General features: G+C 56.1%; 1 protein-coding gene across 1 annotated transcript in view; it reads left to right on the top strand.

Annotated features, from left to right (window-relative positions):
- The first annotated feature begins 275 nt into the window (after window positions 1-275).
- Window positions 276-9,068, top strand: part of NLRC5 (NLR family, CARD domain containing 5) — a 99,764-nt gene continuing 90,971 nt past the window's right edge. Inside the window, exon 1 of the mRNA XM_014545525.1 lies at window positions 276-759. The gene's annotated coding sequence lies outside the window, so the exon portion shown is untranslated. The remainder of the gene's footprint in view (window positions 760-9,068) is intronic.

Here is a 9,068-nt window from a genome sequence, read left to right as displayed (position 1 = left end):
AATGCTCACGCAAAATTCAAATCTTGCGTGAATTTTGGGACACCCTTTATTTAAAGACTGCCATCTGGCTACTTTGAACTTCTCCACAGGCAAAGAAGAGTATTACTCTATTGGCTGGGGTGATAATGAGGAATCCCATAGGATGTCACTTAGCACTACCATATCCTGTGATTAAAGTCAGTGGGAAACTACAAGAAGCCAATTAAGGCAGGGTGACGGGCCCAGACTTCTCAGGAATGAAGGCTGGGGTCATCCCACCAGGTAGGGAACCAGGCATGACCCGCTGAGATGTTTGCTGAGGGCCTGGGTGGGTAGTGGAAGATGACAGCTCTAAAACCCAGCAACCATGTGACTGGTTGCAGAATTGAGGGCTGTAATTATCATGCATATTTCTTCCTTGTTGGTTATGCACGCTTGCATAGTCATACACAAGCATGCATGTTTATATACAAATATTGAAAGCAAATATTTTTATTTTCTTATCATTTAACCTAAGATGAATTAATAACGGTTAACCGTGCATCACAGGATGGAAGTCACAGGAGCTCAAGGAGAAGAGTGACCGCCCCCCAAGGACGGGGCATCCTCTCCTGCGGAAAGGCCCCACGATGCCTGCCTTACTCCACTGGTTCTCCCCGCGTCCAGATCAGCCACCTGTCCATCGCCAGCCGCCAGGAGGAGTGGGTGGAAGACAAGTCCATGGATGTCCCCATGCAGAACACGTCTGTGATCTCCAAGGAGGCCCTGGGGCGCCTGCTGGTAAGCGTCCCCACTCTGCTGACGGGCCCCTCCCTGGCCCCTCTCTGGGCCGAGGGCAGGACAAAGGTCCCGGATCCTTGACTCTTTGCAGGTTGGGCGTTGATCATCCGTCTGTCGACTGTGAGGTCAACTCCTCCGTTGACCTTCAGATCAACACACAGATAAATATGTTTCCTGCTCCCTCTGGGGAAGCAGGGAGGCCAGACTCCCGGCATTGGTCTCAGCAGAGAGGGAAGGCCCTGCTGACAGAGGGTTCTAAGGGCACCAAAGGAGGCTCAATCTGGCATGTTTGTGGGGGTGAGGGAGCCCAGAACTGGCCAAGCTCTGGGCTGGCCCTGGGCCACAGGTGGGCACTGCCTGGAGGCCAAGGCCGCCCTCTTGTGGTGGTGGTGGACGCTGCAGCCTGTGACTGCCAGCGTGTAAACGGATGCCCCTGACTGCTCCCTATCCCCAAGGGGAGGGTGAGTAAGTACACTCTCTGGGCCCCTTTGATGCCCCCCTGCAGGTGCGGGGCGGGCGGGCAGCCAGGGCAGGGAGGAAGCAGGTCACCAGACGTTCTGACCGATGTCTTCCCTGGGAGACAAGCCTGTGAGAGTTGGCACCACGTCTGTCTGGCTCACCCCACACAGTGGCTGGGACACAGCAGGAGATTCCTGTTGAATGAATGAAAGGCCAGCTGGGAGGAGCCCCTAGTTCTGAGTGCAGCTCTCCCTCCGCTTCCCCATCTGAACTCCGGGCTGGAAGCTTTCCGAGGCTCCTTTTCGGCTTCCGGAAGCTGGCTCCTGCTGGTCCACACGGGAAAGGGCAGGAGAGGGGTCCAGGCCGCACCCGGCCTTCTCCAGGGTCACTTCATCCACAAGACGTTCTCAGACGCCTCCTTCCTCCCCACCTCGGGCCCCGCCTGCGGGCCGCCTGCACGCTGGACTTCCGGTTCTCCACGCAAGTCCCCGCCTCCCTGGCCAAGGCCACCTCCCAGGACGGCCACTTCATACTCGCCCCTGCTCATGCCAACCCTGTGCCAGGAGCACTGCTCTGCGCCTATTTACACACAGAAAGACGGTCAGTAAGTGCCAGTGCTGATGCCCCCACACTGTGCTCTGTGCTCCCCTGTGGTTCCTTCTAGGCTGTTCTATGGGGGGCCTGCCCTCTTATTGGTTGTTGGATCTCTCACATGGTGGATGGTTTCCTCGTGTGGTCTGTGATACTTGGTTACTCGGAAGCTCATCTTCAGTGGAATTTGGTTTTCCTGCGGACAGACTCAGCCTCCTGGTCCCCCCCACTGCTTGGAGAGTGGTTTTGCACTTAAGCCAGGAGCCTCAGTGGTTGCATCAGGCACGGGTCTGGGTGTGTGCGAGGGGGGGGCTGTTAGGTTCAGCTCTCGGCTCAGGATGACCTGTGCCAGCGGGCAGGACAGCGTAGACGTCAGAGCTGCATGTGCACGGGCTGGGGTTTCCTTCCTAGGGGCCCTGCCCCAACGCAGCGCTCCTTGTGGCTTCCTTCGGTGGGTAAAGCGTCGTCTCCTTTCAACGGAGGGGAGTTATTTTAACCCCAACGCCTCCTCTCACGTCTTTGCCTCGGAGGCTGTTGTAACCCCACACGCCAGTGTGGTCTGAACCCACATCCTGGCCTCGTCTCTCTGGGTCGCTGTGCTCACAGCCTGGGCTCTCGGTGCCACCTTCCTCTCCAGCGTCCAGGATGGTCCTTCCTTTTGTGTGAGCTCAGCTGTGCGCTAGGTGAAGCCTCGTGTTGTAAAGCAGCCGTTGGTTTCATGGCTGGAGCCCGTCCCAACTGTCTGCAAACGGGAGGTTCTGCTGAGGGGCCTAGGTCACCTCAGGTCACCCTGCCCGCCCCCTGCTGCCCGTCCATTTCCTGTACTGGCCACGCTCCCTCCACAGGGCCTTTGCACATGCCCAGAATGTTTTCTCTCTCCCCTTTCCCCCATTTGATTCCTCCTCAGGGCAAGCCTCCCTCCCCTCCGCCCAATGAGGTCAGATCCCTTCTCCAGGGCTCTCAAACCACAGCCCCGTGTGCCTCTCTGTTCAAGTGCCCTCAGGTGTCAGTTCTGGGATTACCTGGGAAGCATCCAGCTTCCTAAGGTACAGCTGTGCCGGTTTGATCTGGGCTGCATCCTGCCCCTCGCCCAGGGCAGAAGCATCCCTGCTGCATGAAATCCTCACATAGAAGCAGCAGCAGCGCCGCCTTGTGGAGGTCGGCCAGGCCTGATCTAAGCTTTGTCTTATTTCATCTTCACAACAAGCTACCAGGCAGGCACTGTTGTTGTCTCCATTGTGCGAATGAAGAAGTCGAGGCACCAAGAGCTCAGTGGGGGCACCCTCACCAGACCTGAGAGGTGAGCAGGGCGAGGGATGGCTTCAGTCGCACAGCCGAGAAAACCAAGGGCCGGAGGGGGCAAGAGTCATGCCCACGTCACAGGGAGAGGAGTGGCAGGGTGGGGTCCGGGGCTCAAGCCTCAGAGCTGCCCCGGCTGCTTCCTCTTTCCCCTGCCCTGGCCACTCCGAGTTGGCTTCGTCCCTTCAATCTCCCCGGGGGCAGTGGCCACCGTTCTGACGGGTCCCTGTCCTGGCCATGGGTCGCCCCCATCCCATGTCCCCCACAGCTTTCCCATGACGTTCTCACCCACTGGACCCAGGTACCTGTCCACAGCCTCCAGAACCTCACATGTCCTGTCAGACCAGGCTGTCACCGTCCGGTCTTCCGTGAGGATATCATTTCTCACCCCTCGCCCAGCCAGGCAACTTTTTGTGGCTCACATTTTAAAAATATATATATTTTTATTGACTTCAGAGAGGAGGGGAGAGGGAGAGAGGGATAGAAGCATCAATGATGAGAAAGAAGCATTGATCAGCTGCCTCCTGCACGCCCCGAACTGGGGATCGAGCCCACAACCCACGCATGTGCCCTGATCAGGAATCGAACCTCAACCTCCTGGTTCAGAGTTCAATGCTCAACCACTGAGACATGCCAGATGGGCTCAATATTTCTTTTTTCTTTTCTTTCTTTCTTTCTTTTTTTGCTGGCTGCTTCTCATTTATTTTCCACTTGGTGCAAGGCACATGGCTATGGGGTGTTAGGCAGGCTTGCGTGTGGCTTGGGTAGTAAAGAGTGAGGCTCTCTCAACTTCCTTTTTGGTGTGTTGCTGTTTTGATATAAAAGAACCCAACTGCTTCTGCTTGCTGCAGCCGGCCTAGTCTAGCGAGGTGGGGTGAGGAGAGGGAAGGGGATGGAGGAGGGGGGGAGGGGCTCAAACAGCCTAGCTCCTCTGGAAGTCTGGTGGCTGGTGGCTGGTGGCTGGTGGCCGGTGGTGGCCACTCAGGATGGGGGCCCAGCATTGACTTTGCCAGGCTGGCCACCAGGCTGCTTCCTTGTGGCTTCCCGAGCCAGGTCACAGGTGGTCATGCTGCTGGAGGCCTGGGGAGATTCCGAGAGCTCTGGGGACTCTGACACTGTGGCCATGAATGGGAGAGCGGACTTCCCCCCAAAAGAAGCTTGCCCGCCAGTGACCCGGGTCGGCTTTGGGGAGACCCGGGTGGTGGGGGATGGCCTCCCCAGGGTACTCGGCACTTCCACAGGAGCTGGAACTGGAAGTGGAGCCCAGGCGGCGTCGGTAGCAGTCGTGGTGGCCACGAGTGAGCCGCTGGAGGGGATGCTGCCATGTTCTCGCTTGTGGGCTGGTGGGAACCTCGGCGGTGACCCCTCGTGGACCTCGGCACGAGATCATGGTGGCGGGAATGAGGGGGGTGGGGGTGGAGGGAGCGCTAGGCCAGGGAGCCCATTTGCAGAGGAGACCGAGGGAGCCCACACCACGACCGAGACGCGCGGACTCAATATTTCTTAATAGTGAAAACCAAAGACAAACGTAATGCAAGGAGAATAGAGGAAAGTGTAAAGAAAAAACCCGCCGTCTCTCGGAACCACAGTTCACTTGTCATAACTAAGAGATTACACTCCTGCGCTGTTAACCAGACTCCAAACTTGATTTAAATTTCACCAGTTTTCCACTGACTTATTATTATTATTATTTTTGGTCCCAGGATCCAGGATAGCACATTGCATTTAGCCTTTTAAAATGCTCTGAAGTTTTTGGATTCTTTCATTGGCTTCCTTTTCGTTATCTAGGAATCTGAAAAGTTTGGAAGACCTAAGAAACACCTGTGACCCCCTCCCGCGATGTCCTGCATGGTCCCCCTCCCCTGGCTTCCAGGAACCCCCTTGTTCCTGGCTTCTGAGGCCCTCCCTTCTTGCTTTGAGCCTGGCCGTGGACGTAAACACATTTAGAAGCCTGTTCGCCAAGATGGTTGTGTGTAGGACGCTGCCTGCAGGCAGTGGTACCTGGGCCTCCAGGGGCAGGGAGAGCCGGGGAGGTGTCCTGGGCCAGGGAAGACCGCTTAGCAGCTGAGCAGCAGAACCCAGCGAGGCTGAGAGAGGGGCTGTTGGGATGAAGTTGCTGCAGATCAGGCCAGGAGGTAGGTTGAGACTGTGTCATAGATGCTCAAAGGCCAGAAGGAGGCAGTAGCAGCTACAGAAGGCTCTGGGGGTGGGGTGGGAGGAGATGCCATCGTTGGTGCTGGTGTGGGAGGCTGGATTGGGGCGGGCATTAAATTGAGCCCCTACTGAAATGGCAGAGGGTGGGAGTGGCCCTCAGGGGTCAGCTGGGCCCACCCCTTCACTGCAGAGAGGGAGCTCCAGAGGCTGCAAACCAGAAGGACACTGGGTCAAGGTCACGTGCCACATTCATAAGAGTCAATAGCATGTATTGACTACGCCTTCAGCACTTTAAAAAAAATTAACTTCAGAGAGGAAGGGAGAGAGAGAGATAGAAACATCAATGATGAGAGAGACACATCGATTGGTTGCCTCCTGCACGTGCTCTGACCAGGGCTGGGGATCGAGCCTGCAGCCCAGATACATGCCCTTGACCAGAATCGAACCCGGGACCCTTCAGTCTACAGGCTGATGCTCTATCCACTGAGCCAAGCCGGCCAGGGCTACACCTCCAGCACTATATATATATATTTCCCCACCAAAAATAAATGCTGAGTTTTTACTCTGGGCCAGGACTCTCTGGTCCCTGACTTCATAAAGCTTAGCGTCTAATGGGCAGAGGTGGACAATCACTAGCCACACAAAGGACTACATAACCATGACCTTGACTGTGCCCGGAGCCAGGAAGAAAAATGGTTGGGGTGGTCAGGGAAGGAGCATCTACACCTCATAACTCACAATCAGGAAGCGATTTGGACGTTACCTAGGGCTGGAGTCTCAGACCGGGGCATGCGTCAGAATCACAGGCAGAGTGTCAGCAGATTCCTGGCCCACCCCTTCAAACCACGTTACCTGCCGGGAGGGGCCGATGCTGCTGGTCGAGGGCCCACACTTAGGGTAGCCGAGCTATCGTGATTGGTCTCCCGGACGTCAAGATACGGTTAAACCCAACTGGCCCGGATGGCGGATGACGTCCTGTGCTGGTTTGGCTTTGGGGGGGGAGGAAGTGAGCAACTGGGAAAGTCCTGGTGGACACTGCTTCTAACCCACCAGGAGCAGGGTGTTGGGGATGTGGGTCAATAGAATCCAGAAGAGAAAGTGTCTCGTGACCCCACAGCCACAGGTGCTGGGGAACTTCCCAGGTTTCCAGAGGATCAATGTCTAGACCTGACTCCAGGCCCCCTTGGGGCCATTGCTTCCCACTCAGCACGAGAGGAGAGAAGAGGGTGGCTTTGTGCTTCGAGCAGCACCCGGGACACCATCGTCACTACCATCCCGGCCTCCTATTCCAAGGAGAGGCTCTTCCGAGCCTCCGGGGTTCCGGGATGTGCCACAGAGACCGGAGCAGGTGGTTGGCTCAGCAGGTGGCTCCCTGGTCCCTCTGGTGTCGGGCCCAGGCTTTGGCAGGGAAATGTGGCCCCTTCCCTCCAGGACTTAGGATCTGACTGCTGGGGACGCAATACCCTACCTAGAGTCTTAATGAGGAGGGAGACACAGCAGGAAGGAGGGAGGGAGGACATGGCAGGAGGAAGGGACTGCCTGCGCAAAGGCCTGGCCCCTGAATGGCAGATCTCAAGGGAGTGCTTAGTGGGTTTCTCTCTCTTTTTAAAAAAAATATTTTAAAATTGATTTTAGAAAGTAGAAGGGAGAGGGATAGAGAGATAGAAACATCAATAATGAGAGAGAATTATTGATCGGCTGCCTCCTGCATGCCACCTACTGGGTTTGCGGGCCAAGTTCTTATCTCTCTCTTTTTAAATTTTATTTTTCATTTACAGTTGACATTCAATATTATTTTATACTAGAGGCCTGGTGCACAAAATCCGTGTGTATGTCTTTTCAGGGCAATATCGGGATACACTGGCAGCTCTGAGCAGCTCCTTCCCCAAACAGAAACTTTCACCATCACATCGTGCAGAGAGTGGACCCCAGCCCGGCCAGGACCCCAGCAGACCCCAGGTCTCCTTTCTACTCCAGGGGTGCAGAGCCTTAGCCTCTGCAGGCTCCCGGAGCAGCATAGCAGCCAGGTGGGCCTGGGAGGGCGCTGACACAGCCCTGCACCAGCAGAGGGCGCTGTGGAGTTCCAGCGCTGCCAGAACCCGGCCAACCTGCCAGATCCCTCTCCTACATCCTGATTCCTCCATCCAAGCCCAGAAGCTCTGACCTGGGCCCACCTCAAAAGATGAGGAAATCCTCCCAGCCCGGATGGGGTCCAGGCCTCACGACCCAGGCCCTGGGGAAATCTGTTCCCAGGAGAAGGCCGGGTGGGTCCGAGAAAGGAGGCAGCTTGCATCTCATGGTGATGTGAGCCTTCCTGAAGGGGACACAACTATAAGGTCGGCTCATGGGCTTCCAGAACAGCTGCATCAGCCCCCACTTGAGGTCATCAGATTCTCACCCGCTCTGCACAGATGGCAAAACTGAGGCTCCGGGAAATAAAGGCATTTGGCCAGTGCGTTGGCGAGCAGGACTGGAAGCCAGGGTGTCTGACGCCGACGGTTGTGCTCAGGATGCTGCCTCGCCCCCACACCCCTGGCCTGGGAGGCAGTGGTCTGGGCGTGGAAGCTGGAGGTGCATGGAAGCCCTTCCCAGCAGGCAGGCTTGTCCTCGGATGGATGGGGCCCCTGCAGGAGGAGGGAGCTCCCCGTCCCAGCACAGATGCAAAAAGCCAGGGAGGTTGCAATAAAGTTTTGAAAGGGTAGTTGGGCTAGTGGCCCCTTCAGGATTGCCACTGACCCCCCTCCTGGGGGAGCCATCTCACCTTCTTCTTTCCCCTCCGGTCCCCTTCGTTCCATCTCTCTTCCTCATCTCTGCCTGTATCCTTGTGTGACTTGGGCAAGTTCCTTCACCTTTCTCCTCTCTGGGCCTCAGTTTACGCATCTGCAAAGTAGGGTAATGCTTGCCCCTGCATTTTCAGGGTTATTTTGAGGATTAGATGAGATGAATTTGTAGAGCGTGTTTAGCACCGGTTAGAGGGCCAAGAACTCCGTCACCAAGACCCATCCTTGTCCCCCGCTTTCTTTGTAGAGAGCACCCCAGGACAGGACAGGTTCTCAGTCCCCTCCTCCTGCACAGCCAGCATCTCCTCCCTCCCATCCTGTTCCACCCTCCAGGGAGAGTGGAACTCAGCCCAGGTCCTCCTATAGCGACTGACCCCTCCCACATGCGCACCCGGATGAGTCTGAAACCCAACAACCAATCCATCCGGCTGCCTGTCACTACTTGAGACAATTAAGCAGAGACAAGATTGAATCTTATATGAACATTTATTCCGGCAGCATGGGAGAACCACAGGTCATCCACAAAAATCTGCTCTTGCCCCCCACCCCCACCCCCATAAGGCAGCTGCTTGTACGGGGTAGAAGGACAAAGATTCCATGGGAAAGTAGGAATTAAGGCATGGGTCACAGGTTACAGGCAATGCAGGCTCAGGGGTCATCAATTGCGGGCACCTCCGGGATCAGACTGTCTCAGCAACAAGGTTGCAAATCTTTCCCTAAATATAGGCAGTTCTTGGAAGAGGAGGAGGGACCGCATTCCAGGGGTTGAGCCTACAACTCGCAGCCAGGCTAGAATGTGCTTTCTCTATTCAGAACAGAGCCATCGCGGTTAACAGCATAACTAACATTTCTTATAATTACAGCTGGCCCCCCACTATTCTATTTCTGCCCCTAACAAGTTAACCCTCACCCCCTGCCTCAGTTTCGCATTCACAAAAGGGGCCTGCGCCCACCGCGTCCCTTGGGGGCAACCGCGGTCCTGCAAAAGTTGCCAAACGCGGGGAAGCTCGGAGGCAGAGGAAAGGC

Source organism: Myotis brandtii, unplaced genomic scaffold (assembly GCF_000412655.1).
Source record: "Myotis brandtii unplaced genomic scaffold, ASM41265v1 scaffold411, whole genome shotgun sequence".
Lineage (NCBI taxonomy): Eukaryota > Metazoa > Chordata > Mammalia > Chiroptera > Vespertilionidae > Myotis > Myotis brandtii.
This window is presented reverse-complemented; position numbering and strand designations above follow the sequence as displayed.